General features: G+C 42.5%; 1 protein-coding gene across 1 annotated transcript in view; it reads left to right on the top strand.

The window, feature by feature from the left end:
- Positions 1-20,851, top strand: part of CELF4 (CUGBP Elav-like family member 4) — a 694,719-nt gene that overhangs the window by 43,201 nt on the left and 630,667 nt on the right. The gene's annotated exons all lie outside the window — the stretch shown is intronic.

Below are 20,851 nucleotides of genomic sequence, written 5' to 3'. Positions count from 1 at the left end.
TTTTTAGCAGGTGCTTTGCATTATAAATCCTGCCAGCTTTAACATTGCTGGGTAGCCTTGGTATAATTTACCTTTGGTTTAACAAGAAATAGGAGCTGACTCAGGGATTAAGGCGTGTCAAGTAAACACAAATAAAAAATAAAGCAGGGGAGGATTAGTCAGAGATGAATGCAACACAAGAGCTGAGTGTTAATTGTGAGAATGGTGCAGGGGAGGAAGAAATGAAACCTCCTTTTTATTCCCCCCTCCTCCTCCTCCCTGCAAAGAGGAGACAGGAGCACAACCTGTGTCTTGAGGTCAGTGCTGTCCCTCATGGCTGGGGTGGAGAAGCCAGCGTTTTCAGGTGTGATTTCCTGTTGGTACCTGTCTCTGGATGGTTTGTGGAGATTGCAGCCCTTCCTGCAGAGCTTGTTTTTCTTATAGCTCAGGCTTCTGAGTTGCATCTCAGCTCAGAAGTTCCTGGTTTGGTTCCTAGATGGCAGGCGAGGTGGCAGCTCTCAACAGGCCTTTCGTGGCACGCAGCTGCTGTGTGGTGTGACTGAGCAAGGCTGACTCCTGGCAGGGTGGATTGGGAGATGTCTTATTTGACACAGATTTCCTTCTCTAGCAGCAGGATTTTTGTTAGTCTCCAAAAAACTTAGCCATGCTGGGAAATATAGTCTCAGAAACACCCCTTCTCCATGCAGGCCTGTGCTGGGGGCAGGGGGGAGGATGCTGTTGAGTAGATACTGTTAAATCACTTTAGTGAAAGACAGGTAGCTTTGGCTGCAAGGCAGTCGTGATGTGGTAGTGTTGGAAAAATCTATGGAAAAGGGGACTGGTCTTCCCTGGCCAATCCCTACTCCTTTTTTGAGAAGTGAAAGACCCTGAGGGGTTCAACATATGAACGGATTATAAATCTTCTGTCTTCTCTGAGGGTGAAGTGGGTTATTATGTTCAAACTGCTGGGGTTTGTGCTTTTGCTATATAGTAAAGACTTGGTGCTTTACCCTTCAATGAGCATGGAGTAAGCTGCCTTGCATCATGTCCTGCTCAGCAGAGTCAGTACGTGTGTGGGCAGTTAGAGAAGCAACTATCACTCCTGCACGTACCCTTTAGGCTCTCTCACGCTGCCCTGTTCATCTCCCACATCTACTGACCAGCTTTGGACAGAGGATAACAGAAGTAAAGATGGCTCAGCATTTTCCGATCTTTTGCTCCTGTTCTACCTGTGCCCTGCCCTTGTCAGGAGTAAACAGTTATAACAGACCTTGAAACGATAAATTTCAGAGCCTCGGGTCATTTTCTCATGAATTATTGTCCTCGTTGAAAAATTTCTTTATATTTCCTTTCAAGTCTTTTTCTACTGGTGAGAAGATGCAAGGATTAATTTAGAAGGAAATAATGAAAGCAGTTGTACGTGCGCATGGATGTGTACACCTTCTCAAGGTAGTGTAAAAATTGTCATTAGTTGTTTAGATTAGTTATGCCTCAAATTCCCAATCAAAATTAGATGCTTGTTGTGCTAGTCACAGCACTTCCACGTAACAAAACACAGTTCCTGCCATCACAGACTTGCAGAAGCCTCTGATCAAGGCAGCAGAGGTACAAAAGCATGATGGGCTGAAGGCTGTGAAATGTGTTAATAGTAGTGCTGGTTAGTCAGGCTTGGATCTCTTTGCTCCGAGTGTTATGTTCCAGCCCAGGAATGGTGTCATCTCGTGCTGTGTGCGCTGCAAGCAGCAGCATGAAAATAAAGAAGTATCTAGCTACCAAACTTCTGAGCTTCTGTGAATACAAAAGCATGAGATGCCATACACCACGTCATAGGACGGAGGGAGTAGCTGTGGGCTGGGATTGTGCGACTGTTGGGCAAGAATGGCCAGGGTGCTGCTCTGAAATATCATTTCCATTAGGGCTGTGGTTTCTAGGTTCTCCACACTGTGTGCGAGTGGGGTAGCACTGTACAGGTCTGAAATCCTGACCGTGCTCAGGACAATTGGTGACCTGTCTATTCATTCATTTAATTCCTCTCCTGGCTTAAATCAAGCCTTGCTGCTGTGAGCTACCTCCTCTGTCTGAATATGTGAACCTCAGGGGGAGCATTGCTAAGAGGCCTTCTGAGGGTAAAGGTGTTTTTAATCATTTTCTGTAGAAAGGGCAAAGAAAGGGTGGAAGCATTTGATACTTTTTTCTTCCCCCTTCCAACATGGTGGCATGAAAAGGGGATAGGAGGAGGGATGATGCTGGTGCCAAAGGAATATGAAGCCCCTATCATTGTACTCGAAGACTAAACCAATGAAGATCTCAGTCATACAAAATGCTTTATATCTGATCTTTCATTGTAAATGTCATATAAAGAAAGGATCTCTCTGATATTTCAAGGAACAGCAAAGTCTGTGATGACACACTGGTATCAAGATTTGCATATTTATTATAGATAAGCTGTCAAAATGTATGTTGTCAATTTCACCTTATACTCAGAATTTAATGATGCACATAAAGGACAGAAAATCTTTAATATTAATATTAATATGATTTTAGATTATAAGACTTCATTGTGGATATCAATCACCTAACCCTTAAGGACATGTCACTCAAGTTGATATAGTTTATAGAAAATTAATGTAATCCATTCTGTATGATCTATTGCAGGATCGGGGGGCTCGGGAGGTGGTACAAGGGCTAGGTGGAGGGTTGCCCATGATTAGTTTGTCATACTACTTCAGGTGTGTTAAATTCCTTGAGTAAATTGACTCTTGCTGCCCTAGGGCATGTATTTGCTATCTTTCAGGTGTCTGCTTAGGCAATGTGTAAATCCTAGCATGAAGGGGTTTCCCGCTTTGCTGGTGGCTGTGTTGTTTTGTCAGTGTTTGTATAAGCAGATTGTGTTTTATCAACAAGACTTATTCCTGGAGAAATATTTTCTTCCACTTGCTACTTAATAGCTTTAAAGGGGATGGGCATTACAGCTTCCAAGTGTCTGATGGGGAAGAGCAAGGAGGAGAGTAATAGAGTAGTGTAGAGTAGCTTCTGTGGTTGATGTGACTGGAAGTAGCAGCAGGAAAGGGAACCTGGAAAACACAGGGCTGAGGCTGACAGGTTTCTTAAATGTAATTGTTAATAAAATATGGAAATCACCCTTGTGTTTGGAGGAGAGCCTTATGGAGCAGCTTACTTGTACCAGTTATGGGCCTTGTCTCTTTTCTTGATCTAGTCTTTCTCATCTTGCAAAAGATCCATTCATTCAAAGTACTACCAAATCAACCTTATACTTCCTTTGTATGGGCAGAAATTGCCAGATGATATTAAGCAATGAAAAATCAAGGCTTGCATCTTCTACCAGGAGGTGGGGTATTTGTTGTTACTGTCTTCAAACTCCTTTACCTATTGCAGTTGATGCCAGCAGTTCCAGTGGAGTCCACATGCAGGACCTTTAGGAGAAGACAAAACTTGGAGCAACATGATCCAAGTTGGTTTTGCTTTGATTGGGGCAGCTGGACAAGATCATTGCCTGAGGTCTCTTCTGATTCTTTTGACTAGAAGAATGAATTTGTGGATAAAAACTGATCTAGGTCCAGTCTGGAGCTCTCTCGCAGACTGTATAAAAATTACATCCCCTAACAGTGCTTTTCCTCCCTGTGTACAGCTGGGTCAAAACTGCCTGCCTGCCCCTTTTGCAGGTCTTACGTTCAGACTGTGAAGGTGCTGGGGCAGGGATCTCTTTTATTGCAAGTATGCACAGCTCCTCGCTGTTGCCACTTCTATTTTAACTTCCTAGTTAATTATATTGCATGTCTGATCGTCTCCCTGACCCTCTTCTCCCTTGACATCGGTTCACAGGGAGATGAGTCTTAAGCCTGCTGATGAAATCATGTCTTCAGCTTGTTTTAGTATCACTGGATCAATTCCTCTGTGGGCCAAGAGGAAGCTGCTCCAATGTTAAAAATGATCTTCTGTTTTGAATTAAGTAACTCTGACAGTCTCTGGGATTTTAGGAAGCAAAACTGGAAAACACCCACCTTTTCAATTATCTGCATAAGCTGCAAGTTCTCTAGGGGAGACTAACTTAATTTATATAGGACACCTGGACTCTGGTATCATGATGGGGGGACAGGGGGGAGAAGGAACTGGACATTTACCATCCTAATAGTCCCAGCAGTGGAGGAGTATAATGTGAAAGTTCAAACATGAAATGAAGATGGTATGAATCTCTTTCCTCTTCCTGCTTCATAATACCTGCAGCAGACAGGTAGGGGAGCTCTTATTTAGCATGTGAAAGTACAAGGAAAACCTGACTATGAAGACTGGATCGATGTAGTTAGTTACTGCTGGAGTTTATACAAATACATACTCCTCTTATCTCTGAGAAAGACAGTCCGCACAGGCTCAATAAATCAAAAAAAAAAAAAAAAAAAAAGGCAGGTGGGGATGATGGGGGGAAGAAGATGGACTGAAAGAACTGTAGCAGCAGTGCTTCAAAAGCACCCTCCTTTCATCATGAGTTTAATGGAGCTGAGTTTCTGCAGATCTTGTGTTAGTGGTTTGATTTCTCTCTGATGTTGGGGGGCAGGGGGAGGGGTTGCACTGCATCTTGTTTGTATAAATCAGTTGATGGGTGAACACCCTGAGCATGTTTCATTCTTTTAACGAGTACCAAAGCTTTACTAGTAGTACTTTTTCTGCACAACAGCAAAATGCTGAATTCAGAGATCTTTCTCAACATGTTCATGCCTTTAAAGCAACCGTGAAAATGACAAATCCCAAATTCTGTCCTGTTTTATGACTGCAGTTTACCTCTTTTCTCCCTTCCCCCTCACTACCCCTTCTTGCTTGCTTGAATACTTAGGACATTTACTCATTTGTGTAACTGTCTCATCTATTTCCTGTAGGCCTCTTTCATAGTTGTGTAAGCAATGAAATAACCTAATCAGCCAAACATGCGTGCTCTTCCCTGCCTTGTGCATTTTCTCCTGGTTGTATCTGTTTATCTCCTTGTCTCCAATATCTGCTTTTATCTATTAGTATGTCTTCTTTCCCATGTTTTATCCGTTAATACCTCTTGTTCAGCTGAGGATAAACTCAGTAATAATTGCACTATAAAATGAAGAGTACACTACATGTCTCTTATTGCTCAGGGGTCTGTTAATTGGAATTTATAAAGTTCAATAAACAGTAATCCAATAAGACCTAAACTCTTATTCATTTATCTTAGAGGTAATATCCAGGCTGCCAGCAGCAAGCTGGAAGTGGCTGAACCACAAGCCTTGGTAGCACATGCAGAATAGATTTGTCTTTTTGCCTCTCTGTAGTAGTATCTGCAACTGTTGGTCTCCCAGCAACCATGTCACCACTTAGATGGTGGGAGATGGTTTTCTCTGTCTGGAAGGCTTTGAAGAAATGCTGTAATAAGCAGCTTTGCAAGGCGGGAGATCATACTGTTTTCCCTTGTGTCTGGGTTCAGCTTGCACACCCATGTGGTGCTAGTCAGTTCTGTGACTAGGCATTTTCCCTCTTTTTCAGGTGGATGCTGCTAATGTACAGCTATTTAAAACTCCATTTTATTTTTTTTGTCTGAATTCCATCTTTAAATGCTACCAATCTACTAGTGGTATCTGATCTCCTCCTTCAGTCTGGCCTAAAACTGTTTATGAATCACTCTGAGCATCACTGCTGTGTTTCAGCTCTGAATCTCCATGTTTTAATGGAGAGTGAGGATGTCTAGCTGCTCTGATGCTTCTGGATACTGCGCTGTGAGCTCTGCATGTATGAATGTTAGGTTTCCTGCAGCCTACTACAATTCTAGATGGTACCAGAGTCCAGAAGCCACTGATGTGGCACTGGTCCTAAACCAGTCAAAAGCAATGGCGGTATGGGATTAGACAGGGTGACGTTTCAAGGCCTCTTGTTGGCTAACATGGGATAGATTGAATAGCCATGCATTTTGGTAGCAAACAATTGTATGTGGTGTAATGCAATCCTAGCGGATGTTGTACCAAATATATCTCAGTGATAATGCAACTTAAACAGCGATGTATTGACTGGGCATGCTAAATAGATAATATGATACCTCATTATTGGATCAGTGTATGAGTTTGGAAATAAACACAAGAACTTGAAACTGTTCTATGGGGAATGCTGGGAACTGTAGGCACAACAAGGGAGTTGTCCAGCTGATTAGCTATGCGCCTTTGAAGATTGATAAGGCAGCATGTGTTCTGCTAGTTGAAAAACAAACAGTGGAAAAACAAATGTTTTGTCAAACAACTTTTCCTGGAAATGTTCTGTTCCTTTTCTATAATAATTTGAGGCTCTCAATCTGAGTGTATAGAGCTAAGTATGTTGTTTAGAAAACCCATTTGAAAATAGTATTTCAGTGTATTACTGTTTCCCAAGCAGCTCCAGAGAAATCATTCCAGTATGCACATCAGTGTTTTTCTCCTGATGCATAGTTGCTGTAGGTCTGAGTATTAGGAGATGTCTGGACTGTGGATAACATAGTTGAGCTGAGAGTTAAGAGTGTTTGGTCATTTTCTAGCTTTTCTGGGACTTCAGGCAAGACACGCTCAACCCCTCATCAGCAAAATGAGGCTAATGCTGGTGGCTTTCCTTGTTAGAAGTGCTGGTACTGCTTCTGCAGTATTGGGTTACCTGGAGGCTAGAAAAGTAGTTTGATCTTAATTGTGTTGCATTTTCACTTCTGATTCCAGAGATTGGGGTTCCCCTGGATATTTTTATACTGCCATCTTCTTGTATCTTGCAGTGGGATAAGAGCTTCCTGCCGCTATTTTGAAGTGGTGATATTATGGCAACGGTTTGTACGTTGCCTATGCACTGATGAACTCAAAATGTTTATTTGCACTTGCTTTGAAAAGAGTCTTGTTTCCTCTTAGCTGTTTTCCTTGACCTAAGTTCATCTCACTTTACTTGTTCATCTCACTTGTTCACCTGAGTTTGTCTCCCAAAATAGTTAATAGAATGGCATTGCCTGAAGATGATTAAGGAGTTAGGTGGTTCTTGATCCCTGATCTCAAAAGAGACAGATGAGGAACAGAAGGGAGGGAAAGGGTGATCAAAGTATAGGACAGCATTCTTTTATAAAGAATGCCTAAATTCACTAGGACTTCTCTGCCTGGAAATCAGATGTCAGGGTTGGGAGGCTATATTAAACATCTATAAGAACATAAGGTCTTTGGAGCAGGAGATTAGGGAACAATCATCCCTGCTTTGTCGTAACTTCATTTAGTGCCCTCTAGTTCTGGTATTATTAGGTCACCAGTTAAAAATGAACTAAAAACCTTAATGAAGTGGGTAGTTAACTACAGAGCTCTTTGCACCATGGCAGTGTTGGCAGAAGTCCCCCAGCACTCTGACTGGACAAATGTTCAGACGATAACTCCATTCAAGGGCTTTTAGTATAAGGTTGCTATCCTTATGGGGTCAGCAAGCCTTTTGAGATGCAGATAGCTAGAGGTTACGAGTATACCAGGAAGACAGCATCACATATTTGTCCTGTTCTTGTGCTTTTTCACTTAATATCCGTTACTGACCTCTGCCAGAAACCGTTTAGTGGGATAAATGGACAATGGGCCTGACCCAGCAGGGCTGTGGTTATGAACAGCCCTCTGGAGACCCTTCTCTCTGCCTTCACTGGTTGCATAAGTAACTCTGGGCCATCGCGCTCTGCTCTCAAATGCCACAGTCATGTATCTAAAGTGAGGTGGGATAAATCTGTGTCTCCAGGTCTATTCTAGGCAGGTAAAAACTAAAAACATAATGCTGGATGACAAGTGCTCTCCAATAACCAGATGCAATGTTAGGCAAGGCAGTATATTTAGTACTCTTTCCCCACTATTGGTAATGGAAAGCTATTTACTGAACAAAACCAGACTCTTGAATGAATGCATCCTTAGTTCATTGCAGAGTGTCAGCTGTAGCAATATCTTCAATACTTTAATATTTCAGTGCTGTAACAGCTAAATATTAGGTGTTAGACCAATGTATGTCCTTGATTCAAGAGTACTGACTTTTTTAGAGCTGTGGAAGAAAATGCAGGCTCTGTGGTGAGGAGAGAAGAGGGACCTCAATTTGGGCAGCTTTAGTACAGAAATGGACAAAATTTACCCTTGATTCAAAGCTTCAAAGGTGTAAAGTGAAGGCTCGTTATGACCTGTTCTGTCAAATGAAGCACTGTAGTTGTTCAGAGATAATATCCCCATATATTATCATGCTTAAAAACAGGCAATGTCATAAACTTTTTGAAGCACCAAACATACTATAGAAGCTGTGCAGGCTGGTAAAGTCACTAGTTAGCATCTCTAAATCATGTAGAGCTGCCAGTGCTATATTCTCTTCTGATGTTTTCAAGGTGACCCACCATTTTCACTATAAACTGGATTTTTTTTTTCCCCCTCCAAGTAGGGAAATGCATATACTCTGAGATGGTGCATGGCAGCTTTTCACCTGTGTTGGGCAGTATGTTTTAATATTAGCTACTAGCTAACGGCACATGTCCTGACTTGGAAAAGGACCAAATAATTTGTTGTTGACCATCACAATATTGATATCTTTGTTTTAGTAATACAGGCAGGGGGCTTCCATGTTCAAATCTAGTTCTTTCATGAACATGAGGTGTTGTATCAGCCTGAATGCAGGTAGGCCCATGCTCCCTTCCTGGAGGTTTTTTACAGCCAGAGCGATGTAGTGAATGCTACTTCTGCAAAGAGGGCAGTAGGATCTGTAATGACAAGAGCAGTGCTTGGCCCTCTGTGAGTTTTGCTTCTTTTCTCAAAGATAGTACTTCCAGGAATAGAGATTGAGATTTCTGTATCTTTTTTTTAAATAGGTGTCTAAAGTTAGACTTCTAAGGCTCTGCATAGGCACCTAAGTGTGTGGCTTAGTTTTCAGAGATACCAAGTGCACAGTAAATCCTGCTGAAATGAATGGGGCATCTCTATGCTCAGCAGTTATGGAAAATCACGCCACTTTTTTAGTTGGGAGTGCCGATTTCTAGTTCCCATAACTCGTCAGGGTACGATACGCCTAGGCCAGGCTCATGTGGAGCTCAGTGTTTTGAATAGGACCTTCTTGCCTGTCTCTTTTCCTCTCAGCATATAGCAATTTGCACCAATCCATCCCCCAAACCTTCCTTCATGTACTGTGGTACTGCTCTGATGACCGTGGCAAGGGTTCAGTCTGTTCCTGTAGAAATCTTCTGCAATCTGGTTAATGTTGCTTGGTGTTTGGCCATAGTGTTTGTTTTTGAATCAGATTAAATGTTTTCCATGACTAGTGTTTTAAAAGCTTCATGATACAAGGGTTCTGAATATTGTCATTAGATGTATTTCTTGGATAATCTTTAGAGATGTTTGTGGTGCAGTATTGTTCGCTGCTAATTGCTGTGATTTGTTGAGGAGTAGAACAGCTGACTGATTTCATTGTGAGCTAGGGGAGGCAGGAAAATGGTAAATTTTCTTCTGAGAAAACTGCAGGAAACAAATGCATTGCAAATTCTAATGGGATTTTTTTAATCTAAAAAATATTCATTTTGAAAAGCATCTAATCACAAGGAACTTGAAAGCTAATAAAAAATCATTTTAAGGTTTAGAAATAACAAAAACAACCTTACCAAAAAACCCCCAACAACCCATAGTTGCACTTTAAGTGTAAGAGGTGCCTTTAGAGAGAACTGGGAATACTTAAGGTGGGTGTCCAGTATTTGGCAATGTGACTATCTTCCAAACTGTCTCATACTAAAAATTTTTAGTATAAAATTATTTTCCTCCAAAAAACAGCACTTAAAATGACTTCCAGAACTGTAGCTAAACATCTAGATCCATGGCTGTTCAGTTGCCATCAGCGAAGCTTATGTGAATCTGTAAGGAGTCTCCTATTCCTTGTCCTATTGAGGAAAACATTCATGTACTGCATGTACTTAGTGACTTCTTGTACTGACCAGACTGTCAAAACTGTGCCTGATGCCAAGATTCATCTCCAAAAAATATGTTTATTTCTATCAATGAGCAGAAATCTGGTTCTCTGACATGTTTTCTCTCAATGGATCAGTATTCTTCTTAATGTCTGAAAGCTGATGGTTTCTGACTGAAGGTTTGGGATATAATCTGGATTATAGTGCTGAGAAATTGGCGGGAAAAGTGCTATTTATGGAGCACTGGGATAAAGAGTGAGGCTTTCTTCCAAATTTTGAGGAAAGTGAACCTTGCATGTTCCAGCTGCTGATAGTCATAGAGATTATGTTCATAATATAGATACAGACATGGAGCTGGATATCTGAAGTGTCCAGAATTTCAATTTGGCAGATTGCTATGTATTAGTAGCTTTTAAATTTTGATCATATTGTTGTCTGCTTGATATATGTAAATTTGATAGTGTGCATCTTTCTCACTCTGCAAGCTGCTGCCAGTGTGGCCAGGGTGATATACTGCAATGATGTTCTGGGATGGATGCTATTGTGGAGTTGGTGCTTTTTTTAGCCCGTCAGCAATTCTTGGGGTTCTTGGTCTTGGCTTCTTGCCTAGGCTTCATCTTTGATTTGACTGCTGAAATACCAGCTTCATTCAGAGACGTGTTCATCTGCAAGCCATTGTCTGGAGGCCGTTTTGTTGAATTGTGTTGCATGAACGCTGCTCAGTTTTGAGCAAGCCTAAGCTATTTTATGGGCATCCCCTTTCACAATGCGAAAGAGATTCTCTTTCTTTCCCCTGTCTGTGGTAGTAAGAACAAAAGATGTTTAACGGTTATGGGCTTTCACACAGCCAGTATGCGTCAAGAAGAGAAGGAATGGAAAATGGGAATCCTGTCCCTTGGTTTAATGTTTTGTTTGGCATGTTATAAAGAAGGTTACTGTAGATTGCTGATTTGCCAGTTTAAACAAAAATGTAACAGCTCTTCCTCCTCTTCTTCTACAAGCTCCCTCTAGTGTTATCAGGTATGTATCGCATATACTATCTGCTGCTCAGGTAACATTCGTTACACTGGAACAACCTGTAAATATCATCAGTACTTTGTGGGGTTTTGTTACTGGAAGAAATTCCAATGGTGTGATTTGCAAGCGTGCTGGGAATACTGTGCCAACCCCCTTTCCCTTGCCTTTTCTGCACACCTGCATGAAACTCACCCTATCCATACCCAGATAATCTGCAACTCAAATCTCTTTTGTGTATCTGGAACAAATTGTGCTGGCCATTTGCCATACAGTGAAATCACACAGTTTTTCATTACACTCTCAGAAGCCTTAATTAGTGAATAAGGCAGCTGTATGCTCTCAAAAATACATCTATCAGTACAAACTGCTGCCTGATGGTCCAAAATAAAATATGCCAAAATTTCTCTCATGCTTTCAGTTCTTTTAGAGCTCATGTGCAGGTAATTGTGGTGGGGAGAAGCAGGGTTTTGTTACCTTTGTGATGTATGTTCATTCCCGATAATGAAAAAAGACAAAATGTATCTTTAAATTGACTGTCTGATTAGAATGATCTGTCTCTGCATGAAATTACATTCTTTTCTGTCTCCTCTAGTTACTCACCTGGTACTTTAACTCATGGCTTCATGGGCTGCCCGTACATATCTAGATGAAAAGGTTTTCAGTCTTCACCCGTTAGTTCCACTGCGCTGTTTGCAAGCAGCATGGAAAAACAGTGCTGGTCTTGAGGTGTCTCTGAAGAGAACCAGGCTCTGGGGTGGCCTTTACCTGTCTCGGGGAAATGACCAAAATAAATTGTTTGAGTGTTTTGGTTTTTTTTTTTTTTTCCTCCCCTAAAAATGGACAGCAATAATAAACTTGTGCTGGTATATATTTTCTAATGGCTCTTGAATGTTGTTGTTGTTGAATATATAGAGGGTGGGGGAGGAGAAAGGGCACAAAACAAATTACTGTTTATTTTTGGAGATTTTGCTGGAATTTTTCCTTCCCTTGTGGAGCCACTCTAGAAATGAACATGTGTATTTCACTTTGGGGAGCAAAATAGTTCCTTCCAATTCCAAAACATTTCTAATAGAAAATTTCTACCAGTTTTGAGTATAAGCTGCTCAAACATCATAGGGTTTTGTCCTCTCCAACTTCCTGTGGGGTAAAATGAAATGCTATGCTTGTTTTACAGATGGAGGGAAAACAGAAACTGCTTGTCACATGGGAAGCTTGTGGCAAAGATGGGAATTGAACCCTGAACTTCTACATCAGCAGGCAGTGTAGTGTTCATCTTATGCAGTGTTTGACTGGCACAGCTTCAAGGAGGGAGAGGGTTGGTTTAGGATGGCATCAAGGGGATGCAAATTTACAATGATCCCTCTCGTCTCCCTTTGCCAGGAAACTACCTAATGATGCAAGCACACAGAAAGTGACAGAAAGCCCAAGGGAGAGGTGTAGAATTGGTAGAAATATTTCAAAGGTCTATATGAAGAACTGAAAGGGTGGGGAGACATCAGTCATTCTGAGAGTTTTGTTTTGCTCATACTGTTTTCTACAGTGGAGGTTGAAACGTTCCCTTCGAGGGGCAGGGAGAAAAAAAACCCTCTTGTTTCTGTGGTAGGCAGGGGGAGAGGTACAGGGGAAGGATGGAGTTTTGCCCTGCTGCTTGTCTGCACCAAAAATGTACCTGTTTGCTAGGTCTGTCTTTCTCTCAGGAAAGATCCACAGACCTCTGTTTCCTTGCTCATCCAGGTAATTTCTGATCTTTAACAAAATTCTTGGTCATCTGGATACCCATTTGGGTCATCTGGAGAAAGACCTCTCTGGTTCAGCCTGTCAGTCTTGCTAGATTAAGGTGGTGGTATGTCTCATAGCTTCTCTGTGTCTCAGTTTTCTTGTCTGGAGACCTGTAGGTGAAAAAAAAAAAGTTCACTGAGAGAGTGCTAATAACTGTGTGGCAAGTCCAGCCTTTTCTTGTTCTCTTTCCATCTGTGTTAAGTGCATATTCCCCAGCAACTTCTAACCCAAGTGGTTGCAGAGCCTGGGAAACCTGATGCTCTTCTGTAGTAGAGTACAGGTAGAAAGATATCAAGTACCTCCATGTGAACAAAACATCCTGAACAAGACCAAACCTTGATTTCCACTCCCCCCCAATTTCTCTTCTTTTTGATTTCTGGACAGTACTACAAGGTTTTAGCTGTGGTTATATGATATGAACAAAGATAGTCACCAGGGCTGATAAACAGAGAATGCTGTTAATTGTAGTGTTCTTACCAGTGAATTAAATGGTGAATTAAATTCAGCTCATCTGAACTTCTCAATGTGAAAGAAATACAATCTTCTGCTCTGCTTTCCTGTCCTTTGGTAGATATGCAGCATCTCTGAGGTGTTATGTTCTTGTTCAGAGGTCTTCACACTTCAGTGACATCGGGAGGTGGTCTGCAGGTACACTTTGCACACATTCTTATTTTGTCTGCAAATGTGGATCCTCCTGCCTGAAAAAGAGGCAACATATAATATCAGAGTTATTCATTATGGCGTTAATACTATTAATTGCTGCCTTAATGGCCTACGGGAAATGAGTGGGAGTGTGTATCACTATTTATGGTGAGCAGGGACATCATGAAGAAGCCCTTCACAGCTCCAGTGGCTCCTGCAGTTTAAATAGTCCATGGTGTGTTCATCTGACCTCAGGATGACCTGTCTGGAGTAAGAACTGAAGGAAATATGTTACTTTCCACTATCCAGGGGATGGGTGAGTGAATGGGAGAGCAGACTGAGCGCAGGTGGATTGCATATGCAGCTTTGCTACTCCTATTGGTTGACCTTGGGCAAGTCGCTTCTCATTTGTGCAAGCCTCTGTCTCCTCATTGGCAAGTGGCAATAATGACACTGACCTCCTTAAGTGCTTTGAGATTTACTGATGAAAAAATGCTGTCCAAGAGCTGGGTAGGACTTTCATGAGATGTATAGGCAGCCATAGTTCCAAGTTTTCTGGATAAATAGGATGTCATTCTCTCAGGCTGTCAATACAGTAGCTGTCACTTGTCAGAAGCACTAAATTCAGATGCAAAATATATAAAGGAAAAAAGTAAATGTACCAGGGTCAGAAGAAGGGGGTGGTGGGAAAATGAGAGAAGTTGTTTGTGTAGAGGGAAGGTGTGCGTGTGTGTGTGTGTGGGGGGAAGTGTTTGAACTTCACAGACCACCTCTTCCCCATTTCTGAGGGACGGAATTGCTTTATGTGAAGATTTCAACTGCTAGCTCCCAACAAACAGCATTAGCAGTAAGAGAAGCAAAAATATATATTATAGAGCTGCAGTTTCTGTAATTTTTTTGAGAAGCACATTTGTAAACACATCTAAAATTAGAGTTCAGCATCAGAACAATGAGTGCTAGCTCTTATTCTCTGCTCTTAGAGATTTTAATGGTTTTCTTCCCCTCTCTGGATCGTAATATAAGTGTGTGTGTGTATATAATTTATTTATATTTTTAAAAGGAACTTTCTATATTTCCATCTGTTCCAATTAAACTGAATGGAACAGCTTTTGTAAGTAAATGGAAGGAGGGGAGGAAGAGAAGGGAGTAAAGAAGAGAGGCTTAAAACACAAACCTTGAATGGAGGAGGAGGAAACATTTGTTGCTTAGCACCAAGATGAAAAATATTATCTCCTCTGTGTTAAAATCGGGAAGAGAAATTCTTGTCCCTTCTCCCCCACCTTCCTTTCTCCTCCAAAGCACTTCCATCCATTAGCAAGGAATTTGGGTTAAGAGACTTGAACACAGTGTGTGTCACGTAGGGCCTGAATGTAGCATTGCTCTGTGGCAGACGGGTTTTTCCTGCACGGCGAATGCCTTCAGAGTTAGAGCAGCCCCTGCATCGCTTGTCTGCTTGGCGTAAGCTAATACAGATCAAGGAGAAGATGCTCACTTATTTGGTTTTGAGGGGCTTTAATTTTCCTCCCTGTCTTGGTGACTTGCTGAATCTACTCTGTCCTGTGGAGACTCCTGGCCAGAATCTTCCATTTTCTGGCGAGGCATCTGAAAAGCACTCAGTCTGCCTGGCTTGTTAGGTGAAAATGAGAGCCGGTCAACTGGTTCTCTAAGAGGAAACCTGCTTTTCTCCTAGTCCTTGCTTTTGTGCATGTTTCTCCCCATCTTATAAAATGCTCTTGAGCTGTTGCGATGAAAAATTTGTACTGCGTCTCCAGGTTTTTTCTCCTTTGTACCTCCAGTTGCAGGTGAACTGAGGTTTTCAGACCTTATAGCAGCTCCTCTGGATTCATCTCCCTGTATCTCCTTGTTGAAGGCCTCAGCAGGGAGCTGAGCACCTAGCAGGTGTGGAGGCTGCTCCCATCTGGTGTTACTCTTGGGGGGCTTGCCTTGCAGTGGGGTGTCCCAAAGGTGCCCCAGTGCCAGCTCTCCCATTTGACCAAGTGAGAAGCCACTCATCTGGGCTGTCCAAACAGCCCTTGTCACCCCAGAGTGACTGGGGCCTCCTTAACAGCTGGATGGAGCACATAGATGGGAACCTGTGTGCTTTTTAGGTTTGTAGCCCCCTCCTTCCCTTTCCCCCCTCTTCCCATGTCAGTGTTTTGTTGCCATGGAGACAGTAATTACTCCAGGAGGTTTCTAGACTCTGCTGAAGCTCCCATCAGTCTTGCCTCCCACCTGGGGAGCTTCTGACATTGAGTTAAAGGTCAAGTCCTCATGTAAATGTTTTCCTTTCCAAAATGAAATATTTTACCTATTTTGGGTGACTGTGGCGGCAGCACAGAAAACAATTTGTCAAATCACTTACAAAGCCAGAGCTGGGACACTTAAATTCTATTCCCTTCAGGTATGTGGGAATAGGAGTGGAAATGAGCAGCCTCGTAAGTCATATTTTAGTCCAAGTTGAACGCTTGCTTTCCCCGCACCAAACATCGAGAGTGTGCTTTGTCGTTCTCTTCCCCCCTTCCCCCCCCCCCCCCCAGCTTTTCAGAGCTTCTTGTTCTCATTAATTTGTTGTTTGCTCCCCTGCCTACATGTAAAAGCTCAGATGAAATCATTTTTATTGACGTTAGTCATAGGCTGACACAGCCCTGGAAAGGACCCCCTGGGTCACTGAGTCTGCCCCCCTGCTATTGCGGGCGACCACGTCATTTAATTCCTTTCATAAACTACCTGTTAAAAGCCAGAACAATCTCTCTTTAAGTGATTTTGAGGAAGGTGGGGGAGGGAAAAACCTCAACCCCTGATGTTTCTAATAGAGGAGTGTAAAGAAATGGAGATACGGTGTTAGAGCAGTTGGAATAAGAAGCTAGAAGATGTGATTTTTCTGATTTCCTTCCCTTCTTTCCCCAGTTTACCCCTTGCAGTGACCTGCTCTCAGGCATTACTTTGAGGTGCTACTTGTGTGTGTCATGCTAGTGAGCATCAAGCACAATGTCTGGTTCCCTAGTACAAGTTCTCTCCCAGGAGGAAGGCTAGTGTTTAGTTTAAGGCACTACACTGAGATTCATGTGACCAACGTGCTGCTTCTGGCTTTGTCCTGGACTCTTCCTAAGTAACCCTGGATAAATCATGTTCTTGTCATGGTCTATGCCCCTAGCCTAGCCATGCTGCAGATTACCTGCAGCTTTTCAGGGAGGGCAAGGCAAAAGCAAGTTTGCGACAGTGCCTTCAGAAGGAGAAGCTAAGCTCTGACAAGCAGTCCCCCATCGAAGCTGCTGCTTATGCTCTGCGCTGCTGGTGTGAGCAACACTGAGGTCGACTGCGCTTTCATCAGAGGCAGACTGGAAAGAAGCAAGTGTAATTTATGAAGGCTTGGCATGCAGTTAAGTGTAAAGTGATGGAAAGTGTGGTGGATCACTGCACTGGTGCACTTGACTTGTGCATCAGGCACCTATCTATGCAAGTTCACATCCAGTTCAAAGCCAGTCCTGAAAGTATAAAAAATGGCAACACTCACAGCTACAGCACTGTCAGTGTCAGAGGATGCTATGGGGTTTTGCTCTTGATACCTTTCAGAGCTTCTCAGCGAAGTGCACAACTGTAATTAGTTGACAAGCTGGCTGTGAGGAAACTCTGGGCTTTCATAATATCCTTGCATTTCGCTGGCACCTTTGATCCTGAAGTGCTTTGCAAAACTCTGCATACGCACTGACGAAACCTTTAGCCTTGGCACTGACATTCAGCCACTGCTGGGGTGATGCATAGTAGCTGTTTAGCAGCAAGCAGCAGTGTTGCCCAGCAGCCTGGAGTGGATGCTAGAGAAGGAAGCAGCAATGCACTGAAGCAGTAGAGGAAAGTTGGGTAGGAAACCCAGGTGAATTTGGCTAGTGTGCCTGGGTGAATGTCCTTCACTTCTGAGAAAATAGAAGGGGTTTTGCAGTATGTTAGCACATTCTTTCTAAACCTGCATTTTGAGTAAAGAAGTTTATGATCAGGAAAGGTAATTCTGGAGGATCAAGTGTACTTGGACAGTTTCTCTGAGACAGTGACTTATGTAGGAGGGCTCTTTAAACTGCTAAAACACAGGACAAAGTGTAAGCTCATCCAGTGAAGTTAAGCTGCTTGAGGAACTATAATATTTTGCAAGCAAATCTAGTCTGGACTGTATAGAAAATCTGCTACTCTAGCATTAGCTGAGTTCAAGATATACTGGACCAGTTGAGGGAGAAGGGGGAGGGAGGGGAACCACTAAAAGAGCAGCTGTTTAGCTTACTTTTCTTAATTAGGACTGTTTGCTGTCACTTCTAGTATAAGGCCAAAACTGTGTTTTCTAGTGTTTTTTTTTTTTCTTTTCAGTATTTTGTTTGGTTGAAGCTTACCTCTATGAACAGAGCCTTCTCATGAAGGAGTATTTCCCCTTGAGCAGAGTGGCTTCCAGAATGGTTGTGACCATTTAAACCCCTGCTTACATCTGCAAATCCATGTTTTGCATTCATTTGTTCTGGGCACAAATAGACATGATACAAAACAGTGTGTAGTGCAAATGCCTTCTTGGAGTTGAAATGCAACTTGGCCACAAAAAGAGTATATGTTGTCTAAGGTCAGGGTTTGCTGGTCCAGTCAAGCGGGCTTCATGCTTAGCAGTCAGGGCAAACTAGCTGGTCCCACACTGCTAACCTTCTCCCTAGTCTGTGTACATCTTTGAGGCATGAAGGCAGGAGACAGATGCAGTAGCTATGGATTCACTCCCCTGCGACCTCAGCTTTTTGTGAGATCTTTAGTAAGCTTTCCAATTAACATACCTCAGTTTCCTCATTCAGCAAATGAGGATAACTTCTTGATGCACCAGTATGCTCTGAGGAAAGGAGAAGGACCTTGGGTGTGAACTGATGTCTTGGGCTTGTATTGCTGATGGAGACCATCCTTTAGCTCAGTGGAGAGGCCTGCATTTTTGAAGCAAAAAGGTGAGAGTTTAATCCCTGTTGTTGGTGACTTGTCTGGAGGGTGAAACATAGGCTTTGCTAAAGACACAAGCATTGGTTCTGCAAAGTAATGCCACTTACTGGTACATGGACCAAATGGTTGGGGGAGGTGGGTATAGAGGTAGACTGAGCTGCACAGTTCCAGAGGAGGTAATCAACAGCAGTGCTGGCTTGGAGATTTTTGGGTTCCCAGAGCTGCACTCTGAAACCTTGGCTTCTCCCTAAACACAGTGTAAAGTCATTGGACTGGACACAATATTAAACTCCTGCTTTACAAACCATGATCTTCTCTGTTGTGTGGAGCCACAGTGCACCACAGCAGCAGGCTGCTGTGTAGTAAATTCATTGTGTATTGTGCAAGGGACCATTAGTTAGCTTATTATTAATACATGTGTGGGCTTTAATATACCGGTACTGTATCTGTCAGCATCTCTACCAGGTTTGCTTTTGTCCTTTGTGTTTTCCCCAAACAAGCTTATACAATTAGTTTCTTCTTGTTTCCTAAATTATTTTTGCTGCTCCTAATTATTTCACACTCCATATAAAAGAGTTATTGGGGTGGGTAATGGGAGACAAGGGATCACCTCGCCATTGCACTGCAGGCAGTGTGACATTAAGGCAATTTAGATTTGTTTTTGTTCTTATTTATATTTGGTTGGCTGCCTAAGAAATAGGGGAAAATTGGGATCTGCTTTTGGAGGTCAGGGTTTGGGCTTTTCGATAGAGAACTAGAGCTCAGTCAGGTCCCGTTGCTCTTTACACCCAAGGAGGATATCTGTTGAAATAGGTTTGGACTAGATCACCTGGCAGTTCATTCTCAGATGGATGTGCTTGTCTAAGAGTGTGGAGTTATTGTTTACGCTTCCCTAACTTCAATTTTTGTATATAGCATCCTCATCTTTTGCCATGTTTAGCCATGTGTAATTAACCTCTCCTAACAGTCATGACTATTTTCCTTATGGACAGAGGAGAAGACAGGAGTCTGCAGAAGGTCTTAAGTCTCATGCAGATAGTGGAGGAGAAATGTGTGAGGAGAGTGTGGATAAGATGAAGTTTGCAGTTAAAACAGATCCAGCTTCCTGGTTGCTGAGAATTCAGTCAATGCTTCTTAAGTGGTGTTTGACAGCTTGCTTGGACTGAATTTTTTTTTATTTCTCAGAAGCTGTTGCACCCCATCAGCCACCCTCATTATGATAGAGTATGCAGACTGGTGTTGGAAGCACATCTGGTGAGCTTGTGCACTGCTGAAGCTGAAAGGGTGTCTCTTGCCTGTCCACGGTAGAGTTACCCTCCCTACCTCCCTCCCCACCACCATACCTGTGCCTGAAAATTTCTACCAGAACTGGAGTAGCAGCTGCACTGTCCAAAGCTCTAGGGTAAACAGGACCTCCAGTATATTCATTGCCAAGTCATGCTTGGATTGCGGTGGTTAAATGCTCAGACACCATCTGCTTATATACTCTTGCTGCCTTCCACAGAGCAGCACCCTTGCTAACGTTTGCTTTCTGGTGGAGACGAAGCTATGAAGTGCAGCATGTTTGCCCATTTTTAGGAGGAGCAGCTAGAGCAAATGCATCCACTTCTTTTCCAACAACCATTAGCATCAGAGATGCTTGCTTAAAATTGAGGAGCTCTTTCTTCCCTCAGTGATCCTTTCCCTTCCAGTTGTTGCATCTTGCCTGCCTTGTCTCTAACACAGTGCAGCAAGACCTCTGAAAAACGCAGTTGCTGGGAGGTAGGATCTGAATTGGGGGTCTGTACAGAAGTTAGGATGAAACTAAATGGGGGGGAAAAACCTATGCTGAACACTAAGCGGGGGGTGGAGGGCAGGGAAAACATACCAATGACAGTCTGATAAATCTGACTTAAAAAAAAAACCTGTGTCGGGGGAAAAAAAGCATGACCAGATTTTTGTGTGTGGGGTGGAGAGGCATTGCGAAGGGGGACATAGCTTACTAGACTGTTCAAACCACCACTGAGGGCTGCGGAGAGGGGTTTTGCCACTGGCAGGGGATGACTTGTGTTGTGTCGCAGGGCCTTTCCACAGCAAATGACAATAAAACTCATGTCCCAGTGTGAATGAGCCTTTGCTGTGGGGGAAGGGACACTACAGAAAAACAAGGGGGAAAAAAGCAGCCAAAATCTGTCTAAATAGAATATTTGTCAGTTTTACATGAGGCACTAGTGGGTTTTTAAGCTCTTCCCGGCTTTGAACAAATTAAGACTGAGTGTAAAGTGTAGATATATTTATATATATGTTCCATCTCTTTTGGGTAAGTTGAGGGGCCAGAGGAAGACTCATCAATTCAATGCATGTTCCATTAGAAACTTCTTGGGATTAGATCAGGTTAATGAAAGGAATAAATAGGGCTTTGACATGTTGTTTAGTTTTACAAGACTGTATTGTTTTATGATGTTTTATGAGAAGTACTTATACTACTCTTCAGGCAAGAGATTATTGTGCCTTTTCTTTTCTTTTTTTTTTTTTAAAAAAAAAAAAACACTTCCCTTTCTTTTTATTTCTGTT

The sequence above is a fragment of the Apteryx mantelli genome, chromosome Z (assembly GCF_036417845.1).
Source record: "Apteryx mantelli isolate bAptMan1 chromosome Z, bAptMan1.hap1, whole genome shotgun sequence".
Taxonomy (NCBI): Eukaryota; Metazoa; Chordata; class Aves; order Apterygiformes; family Apterygidae; genus Apteryx; species Apteryx mantelli.
The sequence above is the reverse complement of the archived record's forward strand: the minus strand, read 5'-3'. Positions and strand labels throughout refer to the sequence as shown.